This window comes from Triticum urartu, chromosome 5A (genome assembly GCF_056163025.1).
Source record: "Triticum urartu cultivar PI428250 chromosome 5A, HENAU_Tu73, whole genome shotgun sequence".
NCBI lineage: Eukaryota > Viridiplantae > Streptophyta > Magnoliopsida > Poales > Poaceae > Triticum > Triticum urartu.
The window spans coordinates 582,543,297-582,567,340 of record NC_141877.1 but is presented as its reverse complement, the minus strand read 5'-3'; positions in this window follow the sequence as shown (position 1 = coordinate 582,567,340).

Genomic DNA, 24,044 nt, shown 5'->3' with positions numbered 1-24,044 from the left:
CGCCGCCGCAGGCACCTGGAGGGGGGAAACGGACGCGTGGGGTCTACACGGAGGGGATCTTGCTGTGGGTCTGGCCCGGATGTTGCTCCAAAGTGTTCCTATGGGCTGACCTAACACAACCGGGTAGGGAGGTCCACTGGTCAAAGCCCGTCCATGCAAAGTCAAAGGGCTAGATCCCGTGGTCAAACGCTACAGGGTTAGGCGGGACGGGGGCACTGGGTGGGGGGGGGGTAGCAATGCCACTGGAGCGTCGCACCGGGCCCTCATACATGCGGGGTGGTGTGGTGGCATGTCCGAAGAGGCGGGACGCGGTCTACGGGGCGTGCCCCCCCCCTCACGGACGGCGATGACACGGTAGTAGACGTTTTGCGGTAACGATGCGGCGTCAATATTACTAAATACTCGGAGCGCGATAAAATCATGAGTTTTTTTGCATGACGTGGGCACATGTGCTATAGGAACGATGGTATTTTTTCATAATTTTTGGTGATGTAGAAGTATCCGAAAAATTCCCTCTACGCGGATTGCCCTTCGCGCGTCTACGGCTGTGGCCGGCGGCCTCCGGGGGCTAGCATGCCGCCAAATCTTGCGTAGGCGGCCTCTCACAAGTCTGGAAGTGTTGTGGCGGCTGCAAACGCCCGGCACGTGTGTCCGGGGTGTGCCCCCCCTCACGGACGGCGCCGCCGCCGGCACCTGGAGGGGGGAAACGGACGCGTGGGGTCTACACGGAGGGGATCTTGCTGTGGGTCTGGCCCGGATGTTGCTCCAAAGTGTTCCTATGGGCTGACCTAACACAACCGGGTGGGGAGGTCCACTGGTCAAAGCCCGTCCGTGCAAAGTCAAAGGGCTAGATCCCGTGGTCAAACGCTACAGGGTTAGGCGGGACGGGGGCACTGGGGGTAGCAATGCCACCGAAGCATCGCACCGGGCCCTCATACATGCGGGGTGGTGTGGTGGCATGTCCGACGAGGCAGGACGCGTCTCCGGTGCGTGGCCCCCCCTCACGGACGGCGATGGCATGGTAGTAGACGTTCTGCGGTAACGATCGGCGTCAATATTACTAGATACTCGGAGCGCGATAAAATCATGAGTTTTTTTGCACGACGTGGGCACATGTGCTATAGGAACGATGGTATTTTTTCATAATTTTTGGTGATGGGGAAGTATCCGAAAAATTCCCTCTACGCGGATTGCCCTTCGCGCGTCTACGGCTGTGGCCGGCGGCCTCCGGGGGCTAGCATGCCGCCAAATCTTGCGTAGACGGCCTCTCACAATTCTGGAAGTGTTGTGGCGGTTGCAAACGCCCGGCACGCGTGTCCGGGGTGTGCCCCCCTCACGGACGGCGCCGCCGCCGGCACCTGGAGGGGGGAAATGGATGCGTGGGGTCTACACGGAGGTGATCTTGCTGTGGGTCTGGCCCGGATGTTGCTCCAAAGTGTTCCTATGGGCTGACCTAACACAACCGGGTGGGGAGGTCCACTGGTCAAAGCCCGTCCGTGCAAAGTCAAAGGGCTAGATCCCGTGGTCAAACGCTACAGGGTTAGGCGGGACGGGGGCACTGGGGGTAGCAATGCCACTTGAGCGTCGCACCGGGCCCTCATACATGCGGGGTGGTGTGGTGGCATGTCCGAAGAGGCGGGACGCGTCTCCGGTGCGTGGCCCCCCCTCACGGACGACGATGACACGGTAGTAGACGTTCTGCGGTAACGATGCGGCGTCAATATTACTAAACACTCGGAGCGCGATAAAATCATGAGTTTTTTTGCACTACGTGGGCACATGTGCTATAGGAACGATGGTATTTTTTTATAATTTTTGGTGATGTAGAAGTATCCGAAAAATTCCCTCTACGCGGATTGCCCTTCGCGTGTCTACGGCTGTGGCCGGCGGCTTCCGGGGGCTAGCATGCCGCCAAATCTTGCTTAGGCGGCCTCTCACAATTCTGGAAGTGTTGTGGCAGTTGCAAACGCCCGGCACGCGTGTTTGGGGTGTACCCCCCCTCACGGACGGCGCCGCCGCAGGCACCTGGAGGGGGGAAACGGACGCGTGGGGTCTACACGGAGGGGATCTTGTTGTGGGTCTGGCCCGGATGTTGCTCCAAAGTGTTCCTATGGGCTGACCTAACACAACCGGGTAGGGAGGTCCACTGTTCAAAGCCCGTCCGTGCAAACTCAAAGGGCTAGATCCCGTGGTCAAACGCTACAGGATTAGGCGGGACGGGGGCACTGGGGGTAGCAATGCCACTAGAGCGTCGCACCGGGCCCTCATACATGCGGGGTGGTGTGGTGGCATGTCCGAAGAGGCGGGACGCGTCTCCGGTGCGTGGCCCCCCCTCACGGACGGCGATGGCACGGCAGTAGACGTTCTGCGGTAACGATGCAGCGTCAATATTACTAAACACTCGGAGCGCGATAAAATCATGAGTTGCACGACGTGGGCACATGTGCTACAGGAACGATGGTATTTTTTCATTATTTTTGGTGATGTAGAAGTATCCGAAAAATTCCCTCTACGCGGATTGCCCTTCGCGCGTCAACGGCTGTGGCCGGCGGCCTCCGGGGGCTAGCATGCCGCCGAATCTTGTGTAGGCGGCCTCTCACAAGTCTGGAAGTGTTGTGGCGGTTGCAAACGCCCGGCACGCGTGTCTGAGGTGTGCCCCCCCTCACGGACGGCGCCGCCGCCGGCACCTGGAGGGGGGAAACGGACGCGTGGGGTCTACACGGAGGGGATCTTGCTGTGGGTCTGGCCCGGATGTTGCTCCAAAGTGTTCCTATGGGCTGACCTAACACAACCGGGTGGGGAGGTCCACTGGTCAAAGCCCGTCCGTGCAAAGTCAAAGGGCTAGATCCCGTGGTCAAACTCTACAGGGTTAGGCGGGACGGGGGCACTGGGGGTAGCAATGCCACCGGAGCATCGCACCGGGCCCTCATACATGCGGGGTGGTGTGGTGGCATGTCCGAAGAGGCGGGACGCGTCTCCGGTGCGTGGCCCCCCCTCACGGACGGCGATGACACGGTAGTAGACGTTCTGCGGTAACGATGCACATCCATGACAAATTTATGACAGAATCAAGATAGTCATACCTGTGATGTCGTAGAAGTGTTCCATGACATTACCAAAATTATCATCATGGAAGTGTCCACTTCCATGACGAGAAATCACGTGTCACAGAAGTGCTTTCGTCAAGGGTGACCGACACGTGACATCCACCATAACGGAACGTTGTTAAGCTATCAGGTCGGGTTTTGGATCCGGTAACCCGTTAACATCCCCGACCAATGGGGATTTTCCACGTGTAAAATCATCATTGGCTAGAGGAAACACATGTCGGCTCATCGTCGGGACAGATGTCATCCACTCACTGGACAGAATGCGCCTATGATCCGTCGGCACATGGCACGGCCCAACAAGTTTAAATGGGCCGGCCCAACTAAAGGCCCACAAGATTTTGCGGACCATAATGGGCCGGCCCAACTAAAGGCCCACAAGATTTTGCGGACCATAATGGGTTGGCCCAGCTAAAGGCCCACGAGATTTTGCGGACCATAATGGGCTGGCCCAGCTAAAGGCCCACAAGATTTCACGGGCCATAATGAGCCGGCCCAGGTAAAGGCCCACAAGATTTTCGTGTGCCATAATAGGCCGGCCCAGGTAAAGGCCCACAAAATTCTTGCGGATCATAATGGGCTGGCCCAGCTAAAGGCCCACGAGATTTCGCCAACATTAATGGGCCGGCCCAGCTGTAGGCCCACAAGATTTTGAGGACCCTGGTAGGCCGGCCCGTTAACTGGCTGCCATGTTTTGGGCCAAATGCCGGCCCATATTTGATCCGGTCTATTAATGGCCTGCCACGCTCCGGGCCTAATAGTGGCCCATATGAGATCCGGCCCGTTAAAAGCCTACCACGTTCTGGGCCAAATTACGGCCCAGATTAGGTCCGGCCCTTTAAGAGGTTTTGGGCCTAATTATGGCCCATATCGGATTCGGCCCGTCAACTGGACACTATGCTTTTGGGCCCACTTGCTAAAGGCCCATTTAGTAATTCGGCCTGATATTAGTTTTGGCCTGTTAAGGGCCCGTTTAACATTTCGGCCCTATATTAATTTCAGCCTGTTAAAAGCCCGTCATATAGTTGGGCCTAACTACGGTCTGGTTTGCATCCGGCCTGCTCGCAGCCGATATCTGATTGGGCCAAACAAGGACCGAGACAATTTTTCGGCCTGTTAAAAGCCCGCGATTTGATTCGCACAATCATGGGCCGGGGTTCATTTTGGGCTGCTGCCAGCCCGTGAGCTGATCGGCACGTTTCAGGCCCAACCTACATCGTGATTGCATGAAGGCCCGATTATGTACCGTAATTTTACGATTTTGCCGGTTTACTGTGAAGACAGGATATATATACAGTAAGATAACTGTAGCATTGTGAATAAGAAAAAACCTATACTATACAATAAAGAAATTACGGCATATTACATCTGGGCATCAAAGTTCACCACTATGATAATAAAGCACAAGCAGACAGCAGATTACATACATTGGGCATCAAAGATCGCCACCAGTGCAAATAAACACACCGACAAAATAATATACAAAACCGACAGCACTTCAATAGAGTTCAAGAAAGGTTAGCCCTGCTGGGGAGCTGCAGCGCAAGCAGCTGAGCAAGATGATGAGACTGCGCTTGTTCAACACTTATATCTTCCTCACTCTGAAAGATAAACAAGTAGACAGATGACAGGTTTTGCACATAAAAGTATCAGTGCTGACAATTCATCACATTTCTTACTGACGAATAAAGTGACACAGTTTAAATTTGCATTAACACAATATGGTATTGTTCAGGTCAAGACATGGCAGGAAATGACATTGTGAAGGAGTTGGCAGCTTCACGACATCACTGGATTACAGATCAAGAACTCATAAGTATCAATGGTTAGTGTGATGTCAATTTATACCATTTCAGATTGGCAAATAAAGAGACGGTTTAAATAATAGTAGAATGATATGACATTGTTCATAGTTAAGACATTGCAGAATATGACATTGTGCTGTAGCGGGTAGGTTCACCACACCACTGGATTACGGATGAAGAACAGAAGCATACATGCAGTGCAAAAGAAGATCACTTGCTCTGTATAGTTTAATTTACATGGTATGAAGAAGGAAGTTGGTTGTACAACTAAAAACTTAAATTGAGAAAGGACAAACTTTTGTTTATGAACTACATAATAAACTTTAAACAAGCAATTTGATGCAAACACCAAAAATAAACAGCTCTTGCAGTCATGCCTAACCAAATATATACAACAAAGTTTGAAGGCTTGAGATGGACAAACTTACATTATTGGTGAAGACAGGCTCTATAAAGGCCTTGTCCATGCTGATGGGGGGGCAATTCAAGAAGTTTACCACAGAATCTTCTTCAAAAGCATTGCCTTTATTCTACATTTTGTTAAGAGTAAATATAGATGTGATAATATACGAAAAAATGGAGAATATTTAAGATAAGATGAAGAGTGATGCTACATAACCAAGTAGCTATAAATGTAAGTGCAGCGATACAGGCAAAAGGTACAGCCAAGAGCAATGCACAGCTAAACTTCTTCAGTACCAACCTTATGGTAAGAGTAAATGTAGATCTGATGTGTAGAAAATGGAGGGCAAAAAAAAATAAGCTGCAGAGTGATGGTACATAAACAACTACCTGTCATTATAAGTACACTGATAAAGGACAGCATGAATTTACAAGAACAATGTAGAGCTAAAAAAATTGGCATTGGATATATTCTACACTAATGTAACCATTCATACAAATCAGATAATTTGGAGCGAATAATTGATAAGCAAGCTATCATTCATACTGCTGTCACATAATGAACCAGGTATGTATGCAAGTACAGTGATACAGGACAACAGGTATTAACAAGAGCAAAGCAGCGGGCAGCATATTTGCGATATCCTGTCGTTCTTGTCAAACCGGAATTCTTCTTTGAGCAGATTTCCTGCAAAAAAGATCCGTAAGGCACATGCGGAAAAGTAGAAGTTCTAATTGTCATGTGATTTCATAGACAGTACCTCATCCTGGGAACGAGACCAGTGCATAAAAAGGTTTTTCCATTCAATGTCTTCTAAATTTAGCACAGGAGACTTCACCGGAAATTCGTTTATAGACTTGCCATCAAAGTGTGATTTCCTCAGGTAACACCGATACTGCTGGAATGCTTCCTTGAAAAGCACAAGCAAGCTTTGCTCGTCATGACTATCCAGATTGACCCTCGCCTAGTTACAACAATGTAATGTAAATCATTCATGTGTTCAATCAGCAGAAAATAGGAAAATAATAACCATGAATAATAGCACTTACATGTAAGTTGGACAGGAAGATGTGAAAATGGTGTTTGTCTTCACAATAATCTTCCCATGATGGGAATATATGCACGTAGTCCCTAACAACATTGAAAGCATTGTCTTTTAAACTGGGAATAAATGAAATGGGGTTCCAATCTACAGGAATTGGCCGTCTTTGCAGTTGGGATAGGTCTTCGGCCAGTGGACTTGCTACTTTTTGCTGGAGTGGGATTTTTCTATGGTACAACTAGTGCTATGATAAATGAAATCGGTATGCCTTTTGCTGGAGTCCAGGTCCTGTGTGGTGGGGCTAGTGAAGTATGGGTACAGTCTGCTAGAGTCGGTCCTACGTTTTGTGTCACTGGTTGTACAACCAATATAAGCGGGGTGCTGTCTGATTTCTCCGGCACCACCACGTTTTTCAAGAACTTTGCTGGTGCTCCTTCAGGTTCGGCAATCACCCTCTTCCTTTTTGATGTCTGATGCACAAGAACAACATTTGAGTGGAAAACATGGTATGATGACAGATGGAATATGTATTGATAATGGATGGGCATGGCATCTCGACATATATGATGAGTAAACTAAGCAGATGGAGGTGCAACAAAGTAGAAGAAATGCAAGGCAACATATGCAAGATACCCACAATCAATAAAACATTGCCAAATTAGAACAGGCACCTTGATGGGTGAACAGGACAGGCCATCTGCCTTTGACTCCTCGAGGTTAGAGTAGTCATTAGGATGATATTCTGAACAAGAATCAACAGGTGGGGAGCGTATGAGTTTCATTGCATCCAGAATGGCACTCAATGCCTTGGTGCCAATTTTGCAAGTCATTGCAGTGTTTAGCTTCAAGAGTGGACTGCTGCTAGTGCGACACAAAGCAGCTACACGGATCATAGTGTAGATATAACGGGAAAACCTTAAGCATCAGAGTAAAATCAGCAAAGTGGAACTTGCTGGAATATATGTGCTAGTATTGCCGGTACGGCTAGAAAGGCTTCGGATACCAGCTCTCTTCAAGTGAAGGTGCGGTGCTGTTAATATCAATGTAACTCTCAAAGGCGACACGGCTCCCCGCATTTCCTTGCTATTCTTATATGATTCAAGTGGGCAGGCCACTACAAATCCTATTCCTATGTTTACAAGATCCTACGAATCAAACAGGCTCAAAGTGTCCATCACAACCGACCGTATAGACCTCTACACTGCAAATGTCCCTGCTCATCTTCAGTACAAGGAACATACTGTACTACTATCATACTCCCTCCGTTCCAAAATATAAGTCTTGGTAGAGATTTCCACTATGGATCACATACAGATGTATCCAGGTACATTTTAGAGTGTAGATTCACTCATTTTGCTCCATATGTAGTCCATGGTGGAATCTATGCAAAGACTTGTATTTAGGAACGGAGAAAGTACATATTAAAGAAGAACGAAGAGGAACATGGTAAAGAAGAGCAAGCAGATTTTGGATAATAAAATGTTGGTTGCGCAGTGCCCACACATGATGAACCAGAGCGCATTAAGAATGCTACTCCTAGTTGTCTCTCGACCATTTCAGGCGGTTGGATGAAGATCCTACGTCTCCTAACCCTTCTTCTTCCTCGTCTCTGATTCATCCCATACAGAACACCGCACGGGCCGCCGACCGGACCACCGGCCCCCACCGCATGTGTTCCTCCGCCACCTCCACCCCCACCCCCACCCCAACCCCCACCCGCGTCGAGTTTTCTTCGTTCGGCGAGGCCCCATAACCACCCGAGCCCCTTCGATCGCACCGGCGAACTCCGGCGAGCTCTAAAAAATCGACTGACCCAATTTTGAAATTTAGTCGACTATGATTTAACTAGTGTGGAATATAAAAGGGGAAAACCATAAGCATTGCGAGTATGGTGTTGAGCGTGCCATGGCGGATCTGAAGGTGCAAACCGGACAAAGGCAACTTCGCAACCAAGACAAGAAATCAGAGTAAAGCAGTGGCGATCTATTTTCTTGCTGCGATAAATAAGTTGAGCAGATACGAAAGAGTACCGCCTCTGGTGCGGCGCCATGTACGCATCTGCTGAGCATTTGACGGTGCTGCGGTAGCGATGGCTGTCGGCGGCGTGGAAGCAGATCTAGGAGGGTAGACGGTGACGGCGGGGCGCGGTGGATGAGACGGACGTAGGAGCGGCACCGGCAAGGTGGACGACGGCGGGGATGAAGCGAGAGGACGGGATGCAAGGATCCCGGTCCGAAGCCGTGGATGAGAGAGGTCGATCTCTTGTAATGGACGGCGGCGTCGGGGTATCAGCTCCGGCATGGTGGAGGAGGACGGTGGTGGATGGGGCGGCGGACGGAGGAGGGTGGGGTGGAGAGGGTGTTTTGGCGCCCACGGAGTACGAATGGGGAAAAGGGAGTTAGATAGGAAGGGGGAACCATGTATTCAGGGCGCGCTTGTCTCAAATGCGAGGAAATTTACAAACTTAGCCCCCGTTTCAAATTTCTACTACATCACAGCAACACTAGTCGGTTGGGGATAGGACGGTAATCTCGCATACACCGAATATTTGCCGACGAGAGTTTGTTTTTGGCGCCCACCGTGTATGAATATGAATCGGGGAGGGAGTCGATTTCGGCCGAGGACACACTGTGTTTTGGTGCCCACCGTGTATGAATCCGAGTGAGAGGCGGTTACGTCACGTTTGGGTGAAATTACAAACCTACCCCTATCGAAACCTATAAAAATCCAGCATATAGGCTTTGCGTGGCAGGGATAGGCAACAGTGATTTCCATCTCGCAGATTTTGGTTCCGGGCGGTTACTGCGACTTTCCCCGCTTCGTTCAAATTTTGCAGAGTGCACGCTTACCGTGCCAACTCAATTCGAATCCCGTTTGTATTCTATTTTTTAGGGCGGGATCCATTTTCAATTGGAACTACATTCTATATACATCATTTTTTTATATATACTTTCAAAAGCACAACACCATTTATACATAAATATGGTTTACAAATGGCATGATCTCAGATTCATAAGGTTGTATCCATCAATTTGGATTTTCAAATATTTGAAACCACTTTATGTTGAAATCCAATGTATGCATTCCTCACTAACTGTCTCCAATTAATGTGTGTTTCATGCGGGGTTTTTTTTACTTCTCAAACATGTATAATGTGTTTCACACACGCAACATATAGTGTAATCCTGTTTAGATATTAATTACATATAAACCATGCATTGTTTGTAATTGAAGAATCTATGGATCACCAATATTGATAAACTATATAACATTACACGTGTGCCCAAATTCAAATGAATATGCATGTTTGATACGCCAATTTGCGTTATGATATTATCGATGTCGTGATCTCTAGTTTAAATATTTGAATCCCCTTTAATCCAGATATTTGTCTCATATAGCTATCACTCATGTTTATATAGGACTATCTCTCTGGACCTATACGCGTTCATCGTCTCTGAGGTATCTCTCGTGCTACCTCTATGTCGATAATGATCTTTTATCTTCGTAACACTCTTACGGTGCTCTCTCCCTCGACCTTCATCACTCTATCTCTCTCTAAGTATATCTCCCTCCCTGCTATGTGTCTCTAACTATGATTCTCCATGTGGAATCTCTTTCTCTCACACAAACACAAAACTTTGTCTCCCGGGGTCTCATTTCTCTCTACTATTCCCATGTGTGCCACTCGCACACCCCTCATACAGAGATGTCTTTCGCTCCTTAGATATGAGAACCTACGAGTCTTCCTCATCAATATCTGTTTCTCACACAAATACAAACTCTGTCTCCCAGGGTCTCATATTTCTCCATTGTTCTCTTATATGTCGCTCACACACACTCTCTCTCCCTAGAGATATCTTGCGTTCCCTCGTATGTCTCTCTAGTTATCACTCTCGTTGTGAAATATCTTTCTCTCTCGCAGACACAAAACTCCGTCTCTCTAGATCTAATTTCTCTCTAATATCTGTTTGTATGTGACTCACACGCACCCTCTCTCTATCTCTCTCTCTCACACACACATAACCAAGCCTTCTGATCCACTCGACTCCTATCTATAACGCACACTAGCTAGCATCTTTATCTTTCTATTTATCTATTTCTCCATCAACCTTCTTTCTCGCCCTCACTCTTGATTCCTATCACGCATACTACATATGTTTCTCTCTACATGCAGTCAAGTGCCCTCTCACACACATATATAACTTCACCCTTTGAACCACCCGACGGTCATCTCCAACACCCAAACTAGCGGATGTCCCTCTAGCTAGCATCTCCATCTCTGTATCTATCTGTAGTTTCTCCATCAACATTTCTTTCTCGCACGGAGTCTTGCTTCCTATCACCCACACTATATATGTCTCTCCATACATATGCATTTATAGGTTGGTCTATTTTGCACAATCGTTGCACCTCACTCCCTCTGCTTGCCATAGATGCATGCTCTAGCCCATGCTACTATCTCTTAAAGACAAAAACACATGCTCAATTGTTGGGACATCTTACATGCATTCTCACATGCATGCATATTGTCATACCGATCCGTCTCTCCCATGTCGTTGATCTTATGACTTATGTCTTCTTTCTTTTATCTCGATCATGCGCGCGCGCACACACACATCCCACGTACACATGTATACCTCTCACACATGCACGTTCAAGGTCTCTATGTCTCCATACGTAGTTAATTACCCTCAATCCTAACGCCACATCAAATCGTTCTCCTCTTTTGTGCACATAACTTCCGCCTAGATGGGTAAAACACACACTCACACTTAACAATCTCCTTCTAGCTACCCCCCCCCCCCGCCTCTCACTCTTCCCCTATATCCCCGAAACCAATAAGACCATCCCTTAGTTTAATTCCCACCTACATGCACCATCGATATATAGTAGTCTTCCTCGGTGTCTCTCGAACAAACACGTTCTCTCGAAGTCAACTCCTCTCATGCATATAGGTCCTAATGCGTTTTTCGAGGCTATCTTTGACCAAACATTAGAGAAATAATACATGACATGCAACTTACACAAAGCATACCTTCAATTTTGTATGTCAAAGGAGCTTCCAATAATATAATTCGCATAGTATACATCTCATGTGCTATTAATCTTGTCAATAGTCAAAGGCTATCTTGAAAAACACATTAGGCCCTATATAGATGGAAGGAGGGAGTAGGTCCCATGCAAAAAATTAGAATAAAATTCAAACATCTGGGCATCGTGGCTCGGTCGATAACATTGAGAAACTTGGTTTTAAAGTCATGAAACTTGGCATGGTGTCATGTCATGGTAGTACCATGCCGTGGTAAAAAAATTGGCCGAATAGGAACAAATTTTGGTATAAGCTTCTTGCAAATCGGAGCTTCTCTCAAGAAGGCTCGTGATTCTGGGAGGGAACGTGTCACCTTTGTGTGCATAATTCAAATTTGAAATACAAGAACATGTTCCAGTGCACCAAACTTGGTTGAAAAATCACATGTGTGTCCTCGGGTAAATTTCTAGGTTCCATGCAAGAAATGGGAATGAAATTCAAAATTCTGGGCGTCGTGGCTGGGTTGGAAACATTGAGAAACTTAGTTTTTTTAATTCCTGTAAATCCAAAACACGCATGAAAATAATGAAACTTGGCTTGGTGCCATGACATGGCACCAACATGCTGTGGTAAATTTGTAGTCCGATTTGCGAAGGCACACACATTAACAATCAACAAAGTCATTTTGGAAGAAGTGTTGTCACGTTACAATCGGAAACACAAGTATTATTGAAACCGTGGGCGTTCTACTTACTAGTACCATTTATGTGCCGCCACACGTCCCCTTTTTTATTAGCTAGGAGGCGACGTGCAGGGTAGCTATTTGAGTACGAGAGGCGTGCGATCAGACCCCTGCGCGTGCTTATCGGGAGGAGAGCCCTTTGACCTCCATCTGCCGTCCACCTCTCTCCCAAGGTCTCCATTAATAGCGCCCGAGCCTCTGTTTAATGGCGTGGCTATGTCTCACTCGACTGAGATTTAAGAGAGAAAAAAGAAAATCTGAAAGCACGGATCTTGATGTAAGATCCGACGGACCTATATAGCATCTACTGCAACTTATAGCAAGACTGATGAATATATAAGGACGATTAATTTTTTATCAAAGAAGGGCTTGCCCCCTTCCGATTTTCATTACTGAAAACCACCACAATTCACAAGAAGTTCAGCACAACTCCAGCCTAACACGAAGGACTAAAAGCTACCAAATTGAAATCTCAACATCCCGAGAGGCCAACAAAGGCCAAACATCCGCGCTAGAACCCAATATTTCACAACCGACGACACAATCCACATCCTAAACCGATTATTACATCAAAAGAAACCAGCAAACTAGTCTCCGCGGCGAGCGGCAATGAGCTCTTTCATGTCCTCAAGATGCTACTTGAGAACATCCATGGATTCCTCCACCAGCCTTTGGCGCTCGTTGCGGAGCATGATATTCTCGTCCATAAGTTTCTTCAACAAGGCACTAGTCTCCTCCTGCACGTCTGCACGTCGGACGATCTTCTCCCTCAGCAGGTCGCACTCGGCCCGGAGCCTCTCATTGCCCTCCCTTAGTTGCCGGATGACGCCGGTAGCCTGTTCAAATGAGGCTATCATGTCGTCCTGCAACCTCGCCGAGCGGGAGATCTGATCCGTATGGCTATGGACGATCGCATGCATGCGCCTGTAACAGTCGTCACGTGCCCGCGAGAAATTTTCCCAGGCCGCCGCGGTGCGGCGGGACATCTCTACTGCATTCATGGCGCGGCGGGACATCTCTGCTGCTTCCGCGGCGCGGCCGGACTAGTCTGCTGCATTGACGGCGTGGCGGGATCTCTGTGCTGCTACTTCCGTGCGGCGGGACATGTCGGTTGCTCTCGCAGCGAGGCGGGACATCTCTCGTGCTTCTGCTTCCATGCTCGCCTCTCCCTGGTGGCAATCTCTCGACCCAGAACTCACGCTGGCCATGGCAGACGCAAGGGAAGGATGCTGAATGACTTGTTTGTTTTTGTGGATGAGGAGTTGAGGAGGAATGTGCAGTCATCTTGGCATACTAGTATTTATAACGGAGTACTAATACGCTCCTAAGTGGGAAACCGTTTAGGTTGTGATCGGTGTGAACAGGTTTGCAATTCAATATAGCATGGAGTAACTTGGAATGTGACGAGACGCAAGCTCAAAATTTATTGACGGTTCTAGTTTCGAAGTGCGGCACTATTCCCGGATGGAGTACTTCTTTTTCTACTCCCTCCTTTCCGGTTTTATAGGGCTTATCTCAAAATTTTAGTTTTTCCATTTTATAAGGCTCAATTTGGTTGCCCCAACACATGTTCAGATTCCAAGGTGCATTAAATCATTGCATGCAAGTATTAAGAGAAAATTGACCAATGCATGTACTTTATGCATGCATGCATTGCAATTAATGCATTAAACCTATCTATCGGGACTTCTCGCACGCACCATCATGCCACCCATAAAAACTTGTACTCTGAGTTTAGTAGTACGTTATACAGGAAGAGAAGAGGTGCACGCACGCACTCGTCCTCTCACACACGCGTCTATTTTTTCTCGAAAAGGAGGATGATGACTCCCGGCCTCTGCATCTGGGAGTCACACACGCAAATTATTGAAATATATCGAGTGCAGTGCTTTGATGTGTCGCCTCAACTCGTACATCAACGAGAAGTTTGATTATCCTCTCCCTCGCGGACTTAACTGCACATGCCTTTGGCTGTATGACAGGTTGGCCACACACCTGTAGGGCCCACCTGTCATACACGCAAAGGCAGGAGCGTCCCTCCCTCGCCCATGAGCGTGGTGGCTGGCAAGACTAGGAGAAGCTTTCGCTACACGCTCTCCCTCCCGCACGCGGTGGACATGCAGCAATTCAGTCGGTGTCAGATGGCCAGAAGCGTACTGTAGTACTCCTCCAGTGCAGTAGTATTCCATCATTGTTTGACTTCCCGAAGAGGCGAAGAGCCAAGCGCAGCCCGGACGCTCGTGTGGCAGTTTCATGTGTATAGTAGTCTAGGATAGCGTGTACCGTGCCTGTAAGCTTAAAATCGTTGGGGTCGGCTCCATGCTATGTGGCCGTCTCGAAGTTTAAAAAAATAGTCTTCTAGCCCTACCCGAAAACTGTCGCGCGTACTGCCCGGGAAAAGCCCCGCCCTCAACTTTTAACTACGCAAAACAGTTCAAGCTTGTTCGTTCTATATAAATACAGTACTTACTGTATGTTTATTCACCCGTCGGGTTGTTGAATGAATGGAGGGGCGGGGAGCACAAGTGAACAATACTGTAGTAACACTAGTAGTAAGTAGGAGTCGTACAGTAGTCACCTTAAATAGAGAGTATCTTTTCTTTAATGCCACGTACACAAATTGAAACGCTTGTTGTGGAGAGAAAAAAGATAATCACTCCACTATATATCGACGCAGGGGCCTGAGCGCTTGCTTTACTAGGGTTGCTCTCTTCATTCTCTCATCCTCTCCAGATATAAATAAGACAGCGATAGGGACACTTTCTCTCTGCTCACCGCTGGTCACAGATCCGGTCGGATCCCTTCGGTCGGTGTGTGTAGAGGACTAAAAGGTGCAACGTTCACGCGGTCATCGCCGCCGAGGGAGGAAACCCACAGCTACCGGAGGGGCCCGATCCTCTGCCCGTGACGTTCTCTCCGACACATGGCCGGCTCGGGAGGTCCTCCGACCCTTCTTCCTCCCTGCCGTATTGTTCGCAGATCCGACCTACCGCCGCCGACATCCCGGCGACCCTCAGGTATAAGTTCTTCGAAAGCGGCCTTGCTCTACTACCCCAGCTCCCCACGTGTCTGCATGTGCATATTTTTCTACTCCCATCAGCTCTTCCAAAGCCACCTAAATTTTTAGTATTATTAGAGGTAAAGCTACTTCATGCATTCGAATCTAGGGCTTTGTTCAAACAACGTAGAAAGGGGGGAAAGTTGTAGCATGAATCTAGGACTTGATTCAAAGAGGAAATAATATGGTGAAAGTAGTAGAGACCGGATACCCAACCGGTCTCTTGGTTGAAAAGGGAAATAATGGGAAAACGCAGTATAAACTGGATAAGGAACAGATCTATTATTGGTTGAAAAAAGGATAGAAAGTGGCGGCTGGTGGACAAGTCAACAGAGTATGTCCAGGATTAGATTTTCTGCCAGCACATAGTAAAAGGTCTCTAGGATTAGATTTTCTGCCCTCACATAGTAAAAGGTCTCAGGATTAGATTTGCTGCCCTCACATAGTAAAAGGTCTCCAGGATTAGATTTGCTGCCCTCACATAGTACAAGGTCTCCAGGATTAGATTTGCTGCCCTCACATAGTACAATGGCACTCCTGCTGTTTTCCCCAGTATGATAAGTAAGTTGCTCCTTTACGCTGCTGAGTGTCCTGGTGTCCCCACGGTCCCATGCCCTTAAACCAACTCTTTAGCTATTGTTGATTTACTGTGTCTGGTAAACAAGCAATGCCACCATTAAAGTAATCCCATATTTGAGGAATCTCATTGTTGATCGTAATGCTTCTGGTAACATGAAGCATCGCTGACGTTTTAAAATTTCTATTGTCCTTGCGTGATTGCCATGAACATAATTAAGATGCTTCTTTTCATTTTGTATATGTTTCGTATATTCTTATTGACCAGCAACTGTTTACTTTCTATCTTTTTGTGCAGATAGGGATATCCATTTCACCTTGTTGCTATTGTGACCTTTTGGTGAACTGCAGAAAACACTTTTTTTGGAATGAGTGTCTTGTGCAGTTCAACTAAAATGTCACGTGGGCAACATCTCTCAATTTTGGTGGAACTGCACAAAATGGTGATTGGAGTTTCCAAAATCTCCGTCAAGTTCTGTTGGTAATCTCGTGCAACATTTTATTAGCCTTTGCAAGATGGAGCCATCACTGTCACCACAATGGCACTTTATTTTAGTGGAACTGCACAAAAGGATAAGAAAATTATAGTTGCACCTTACATGAGCCGGACAACCAACCTTAATGTTCCTCAATTTTAGTGCAACTACTAAAGAAGAACCTGCCAGCTCACAAGAGCAAGTACTTCTTGCTAGCTGAATGATGCAATCTTTGCTTCATTTCAGGTGAACTGCAGAAAAAGGCGCATGAATTGAATCATGGAACTCCAGGCAGACCTCATCCAAGTAGAGCTGGAGGTTGAGTTCAAGGAGGCCGCTATTAAAGCGAAATCATGCTCTCATGTCTCCTTGTTTGTGCTGTGCAAACATGCTGTGCAAACAGGAATACTCAACTACAGATGTTGTGACGACCAAGAGCATTCGCCAAGTTCTTCGATTGTATGACATGGCTAGCCAAGTTGGATTTAATCCCGATATTCACTTTATCAAAAGGCTCTAATGGGTTGGTTCTGAATCTTGCAAGCTAGGAATCAGTGAGATGTGTAGGCATCTTTGTTGTACTTATTATTTGGATCTTATTTGTTGGTTCTGAATCTTGCAAGCTTGGAATCAATGAGATGTGTAGGCATCTTTGTTGTACTTATTATTTGGATCTTATTTGTTGGTTCTGAATCTTGCAAGCTGGGAAACACGGCATGATGATGCAGAGGACAACAAACATAACAAACAGTTCAAACTTGGTAGTATTATCTTTTGTGGAAGTGCGACAAATGTGATGATCGTGTGCGTTCTGAGAATAATAATTCTAATTGTTGTGCATGTTGATCCTGTGGCACTGATAGAACGAGCGAATGCATTGCTTGTTTTAAGTACAAATTTCTATTAAAGCTAATTAAATTTAAGTAAAGTGACCACTAACTCCTGTTATTACAGTACCAATACAGACCCGCTCGTGAACCGACGTGTGGCCGAGGGTGCATCTTCTGTCGGGCGTGCAGCGGACGAGGGAGGGGTAGTAACTGTTGTCGCCTGTACACACTCAGATTACTATTGAATCCAGTTCCCCAAGAGCTGAAAAACGAACTGCTGCTACCGCCTACACACTCGTTCACTCGAAGAGACTCCAATGGCGATCCGAGGGGTGAGCCTGCTGGATATGGACTTCAGCAAGGAGTTCCCCTTTGAGTTCGCCGTTCAGTCCTATGGTTGCATGCTACCTCTTGAGCTTGCGTTGGATTTCCCCAAGAGGAAGGGATGATGCAGCAGAGTAGCGTAAGTATTTCCCTCAGTTTTTGAGAACCAAGGTATCAATCCAGTAGGAGGCCACGCTCAAGTCCCTTGTACCTGCACAAAACTATAGCTACTCGCAACCAACGCGATTAGGGGTTGTCAATCCCTTCACGGTCACTTACGAGAGTGAGATCTGATAGATATAATATTTTTGGTATTTTTGGTATAGAGATGCAAAGTAAAAAGTAAAGGCAAAGTAAAAAAGCAAAGAAAGATTAAAGTGATGGAGATTGATATGATGAGAATAGACCCGGGGGCCATAGGTTTCACTAGTGGCTTCTCTCAAGAGCATAAGTATTCTACGGTGGGTGAACAAATTACTGTTGAGCAATTGACAGAATTGAGCATAGTTATGAGAATATGTAGGCATGATCACGTATATAGGCATCACGTCCGTGACAAGTAGACCGAAACGATTCTGCATCTACTACTATTACTCCACTCATCGACCGCTATCCAGCATGCATCTAGAGTATTAAGTTAAAAACAGAGTAACGCTTTAAGCAAGATGACATGATGTAGAGAGATAAATTCATGCAATATGAAATAAACCCCATCTTGTTATCCTCGATGGCAACGATACAATACGTGCCTTGCTGCCCCTTCTGTCACTAGGAAAGGACACCGCAAGATCGAACCCAAAGCTAAGCACTTCTCCCATGGCAAGAACTACCAATCTAGTTGGCCAAACCAAACGGATAATTCGAAGAGACTTGCAAAGATAACCCACAATTCATCGATCTCAACAAACACACCGCAAAAAGAAGAAGATTACATCGAATAGATCTCCACGAGAGAGGGGGAGAACTTTGTATTGAGATCCAAAAAGAGAGAAGAAGCCATCTAGCTAATAACTATGGACCCGAAGGTCTGAGGTAAACTACTCACACTTCATCGGAGAGGCTATGGTGATGTAGAAGCCCTCCGTGATGACGGCCCTCTCCGGCGGAGCTCCGGAACAAGCCCCAAGATGGGATCTCGTGGATACAGAAAGTTGCGGCAGTGGAATTAGGTTTTTGGCTCCTGTTCTGATCGTTTGGGGGTACATAGGTATATATAGGAGGAAGGAGTACGTCGGTGGAGCACCGAGAGGCCCACGAGGCAGGGGGCGCGCCCCCACCCTCATGACCACCTCTTTGACTCCTTGGAGTAGGGTCCAAGTCTCCTGGATCACGTTCGGTGAGAAAATCACGTTCCCGAAGGTTTTATTCCGTTTGGACTCCGTTTGATATTCCGTTTCTTCGAAACACTGAAATAGGCAAAAAAACAGCAATTCTGGGCTGGGCCTCCGGTTAATAGGTTAGTCCCAAAAATAATATAAAAGTGGAAAATAAAGCCCAATATAGTCCAAAACAGTAGATAATATAGCATGGAGCAATCAAAAATTATAGATACGTTGGAGACGTATCGATGCAGCAAGTTGAATGTGATCTACACCAACTATACGGACTCGGTGAAGCTCTACCTCGCATCAGTCCTATGGCTGCACCAGGTTCTGGAGCATTCGCCCGTTTCATCGGCAGCACCGACTGCACCTTCGCTACGATGGAGAGAAGGAAGAACGTGACGATTCGGCCATCTAATGCAACAAGCTTGTCGACATCCAGAAGCAATACAAGATCATCAGCAACGGGCAGGAGAAGGACTCCATGGTTGACCTCGCTGACACCATCATCGACCCCTGATATGCCAACATGAAAGAAGACGACCTGAACACGTGGGAGGTATCTCTGAATCTAGCCTACATAAGCTATGCGGCCAAGGGCGCATACGCATGCTACGACATGTACATGCAGATCTTGGACATGAGGGCATGTCTGCTTCCCGTAACTGGCGAGTACACGGACAGCCGCAGCATCATGATCAAGCGTGCCAGGAAGGTCTAGATGTTGTACTTTATCTGTTTATAAGCACCTTTATCATGTGAGTGTTTCATGCATTACCCTATGTGTCGTAATTATCTGTTTTGTCCGAAATATTTCTTTTAAGAACCCATTAATCTGATTGCTTTTTAGTGGCAATTTACTTATGTATGTAAACTAGTTCACTTGTCCGTAAAAAAAACTAGTTCACTCGGCTGCCGTGCTTTGAATCTCCTTCCTCCCAACATATTCCCCTCCTCAGGTGGACCCAGCAGGTCTCTGAATTTTCTCCCACTTTCTTTTTCGATGTAAACTGAGTTTTTCTCCCAGTACTTTCCCCTAGAACCAACTCAACTGTCCCACGTCTAGCCTAAAAAATAATAATACCCCATGTACTATTAACTCATCAAATTAAAATGATATTTTATTTCGTAAGTTGAAAGTTCTTACAAAATAATAATAATAATTGTTTATATATAACTTGGCAAGTTAACTCCTAGTGATTGCGTATATAAGCTTGCAAAGATTTTACTGACATGCAATCATGTGTTTATGTTTTTATAACATTTCTCCGTCTAGCCCAACATGATATTTTCACCCAGCCCAGCAAGTCCACGGCTTTCAAGAAAAATGCAAATGAGATTTAAATGGGCTGCATAGATGCTACATCATTGTTTCACCCAGCCCACCAAATGGACTAAAAAATCAAATGGACTAACAGCTGGGTCCACGGCCACAACCCAGTTTTTTTGTGATTTGCCAAGTAAGTCGCTTTGTCAGGTCTGTTGGGCTGCAAATCTTTCAAGATGAGGAGGGCTTTCATTCGGCTGGCCGAGAAAATGGCCCATCAGTAAGGAGAAATGGGTTGTACAGTTTTAAAACACATCAAACTGGCAATTAGTTTCAAATATCTTTATTTCATTTCGAGATTTTAAATTATATTAATTTTTATGCGTGGAGAATTTGTTGGATTTTATATTGATATACATTTATTTTTAAAATCAGTTTGAATATGAGTCGAAATTTCGGGATTAAAAACAGTTCGGACCGCACCGAAATATGCAAAATTTCGTATAATTTTTTAACCGTGGCCACAATATGGGCTATAATACTAACAAAAAGAATATGGGCTCCAAAAAAACCTTATGAATTAGCAAATGGGTTGTATGCTGTTTTTCACAGATTTGAGGCTTTCCTAAAAAAAGTTAACGCACAAGCAGTGACTGTTGGATGGCCATCCAACGGCTGTCGCGCTTCTTCAATATATGCTCTTCCTGCACCAGCCGCTCAAACAGGCGCCGACGGGACTGCCTGCTCCCTCCTCCCCGCGGCTGGCTCTGCTACTGCGCAGACCTCACCGCTCCACCGTACTCCTATCGCTGGCCTAGCCATCCCTCTACTCACCCACACCTGCTGTTATTCTCCGGCAATGGCAGACGAACCAGTAAACCCTCATACAGTCGTACTCCCCTCCGCGTGGGAAACAACTGCTGAGTCTTCCCTGCCTCCGTGTCGTTCCCTTCCTAGGCCTCGCCGTCGTCCATCTCCCTGGTGCTCTCGGTGCGGCCTGGTCAACGTGGTCAACGACCGACATGCATCTGAAGTGGACTTTACATGGAGAGGCCGACAGCTGGGTCCATGGCCGCACGCAAGGAAATGCCTCCTTATCACCTGACATCAGGGACCCACCGAAAGGGCCTCTGTATTTCGCGAAAAAAACGTTACCGCCGCTGACAGCTCGGACCCACCAGCTATATCTCCGCACGCAAGGAAGTGCCTCCTTATTACGCACAAAAAATGAATAATCCCCCTGTTAGCTGGGACCCAGTATAGTGACAGGCTGACTTGTGGGCCTACTAAGTTGACGGGGACAGAGGGCTTTGTCAACTTAGTCAATATGCATGATTCTAGCTCCAGTGATCGTACGATGTCCATCCAACGGCCGTAGTGCTTCTTCAACCTCTGGTCTTCTTGCTCCAGCCGCCCAAACCAGCGCCGGTCGTGCCTTGTGCTCCTGCCTTCCGTGGCCAGCTGCGATGCGGTGGAGGCCTCACCGCCCCTACTACTCCCACCGCTGGCCAGGCCATCCCTCTACTCACCCACACCCCCTGTTATTCTGCGGCGACGACAACCTCACACCGCAGCGAACCAGTGAACCCTCGTACTCCTCTACGTGTGGGCATCCACTGCCGCGTCTTCCCCGGCTCCGCGTCGTCCCCTTCCTAGGCCTCGTCGTCCTCCACCACCCTGGTGCTCTCGGCGCGGCGTGGTCAACGTGGTCAAGGAACGGCTTCCATCGGACGTGGACTGTACGTGGAGAGGCTGACAGCTAGGTCCACGTCCGCAGCAAGGAAGTGCCTTCTTATTACGTGCAAAATAATTATTCCTCCACCTGACAGCGGGACCCACCGTACGGGCCACTGTATTTCACAAAAAAACGTTTCTCCTGACTGCTGGGACCCACCAGCTACATCTTCGCATGCAAGGAAGTGCGTCCGGGCAAAAAAAAAATTCGCCCCCTGACTGCTGAGACCCACCAGCTACATCTTCGCAGGTAAGGAAGTGCCTGACAGTCGGGACCCACCTGGTCGAAGCGTACGTAGCGTTGTCATTCTGGTCGCGAATGTGTATGTACATACTGCTCGATGTAGAGGCGCGCACGTGTCGTAGTAGAGGCGTGCACATAACATTTACACGTACGTACAACGGCCAGGGTGCAAGAAAGAAAATACGGCCACGTATGTGTACATATGGGCGGGGTCTCGAACGCCTACTCGCGCATACGTACGGCCAGGGCTCATGTACATGGCTGGGTCAGAATGGAGAAACAGCGTCGTCGTCGTGTTCATGGGCAGGCAACAGAATGCTTCGTGTTCATGGGGAGGCAACGGAATGCGTCGTGTTCATCGGGAGGGCTTGGACGGAACAGGCGATGGAAACGAGGCCTGGCGTACCGCAGAACGGAGGAAACAGCCTTGTGTTCGACCGGTCATGTTCGAAACGGGATCTTGTTCATCGGGAGGGGTCTGGCGTACCGCAAAATGGAGGAAACGGACCTCCTACGGTCGAAACGGGGGTCCTGTTGATCGGGAGGGGTGTGGCGTACCGCAAAACGGAGGAAACGGACTTGTGTTGGAGCGCTACGGTCGAAACGGGGGTCCTGTTCATCAGGAGGGGTGTGGCGTACCGCAAAACGGGACTCCACGGGATACTGTTCATCTCCACCGTCGACCTCCTCCAGCCTCCACGGGCTCCTGTTCATCCAGCCTCCGCCGCGCGCTACTCCACCGGCTACTGTTCAACCACCCCTCCACCGTCTACTGTTTATCCAGCCCTCCACGCCACGAGGTCCTGTTCAACCACCCCTCCACGGGCACCCCTCCACTGTCTACTGTTCATCCAGCCCTCCACACCACGGGGGTCCTGTTCAACCACCCCTCCACCGTCTACTGTTCATCCAGCCCTCCACACCACCGGGTCCTGTTCATCCAGCCCTCCACGGGCACCCCTCCACCATCTACTGTTCATCCAGCCCTCCACCACACCACGGGGTCCTGTTCATCCAGAGGCAATGCCACCGCTCACTGTTCATCCAAACCCCCCCGCAACGCGCACTATTCATCCCATCGATCGGCTTCAGTTAGCAGCAGTAGCGAAGGAATCGATCGATCGTGTTCAGTTAACAGCCATCGATCGATCGCTCGGGTTCAGTAATGCGTAGCCTGCAGTGCAATCGCTCGGGTTCAGTTAGAGCCCAATGCCTCGCTCGGGTTCAGTTAGAGCCAACGGCCCGCACACACACGCATACATGTACGAGAGAAACGCGCATCGCTCAGCCCCCGACCTCCCACCGTAACCGGGAACTCCCCAAAATTTTCCTCCCCCTCACTTCTACCACGGTTTTTTCCGTCATGGACGGCCCAAAGAATGTCATGCAGCTGCGTCTCCGGCCCGCCCAGGACGAAAAGCCCATTTTCTGTCATGATTTTTTGTCATAGAAGTAGGGCCCACCACATCTATGATGATACCGGGTTTTGTCACAATTATCGTCATAGAAGTGTCATATGTATGACAGAAAAAAAAATCGTTCGGTCCAAAATGTCATGGATGTGTCTTTTTTTATAGTGCTCGATACCCAAGTACGTGATGGAACAATGCTTAAGGCCTGGTAACATTCACAAGTTTGAATTGAGTTCAAGTAAAATGCATGGGAAATACGTGTAGTTGAATTGAGAGGCATCAGAATGACCTATCAAGTAAGGGCCTATTCGGAGTTCCACCAGCTCCACGAAATTCCGAGAGCTACGGAGCCAGGAAATAGCTGCCACGCAATTTTGAATTGTAACTCCACCAACTCCAGGAGTAGAGTTGTGGGGTAGAGGTGCTCCGAACAGGGCCTAAGTGTTTGTTTTTCAGGGAGTGTGGTGGTCAGCAAGCGTAATTCAACGCGACAAAGTCGTGAATTCGGCAAACTCCTAAGGGCATGTACAATGGTTGATAAGATAGTCTTATCTTAAGTTTTGTATGTAAATTAGAGATGACAAAAAAGAATGTCTACAATTGGTCATCTCTTAACCTCATCTTCAATAACTAGTTATTCCTAAAAACGTGATGAGACATATTGTGCTAA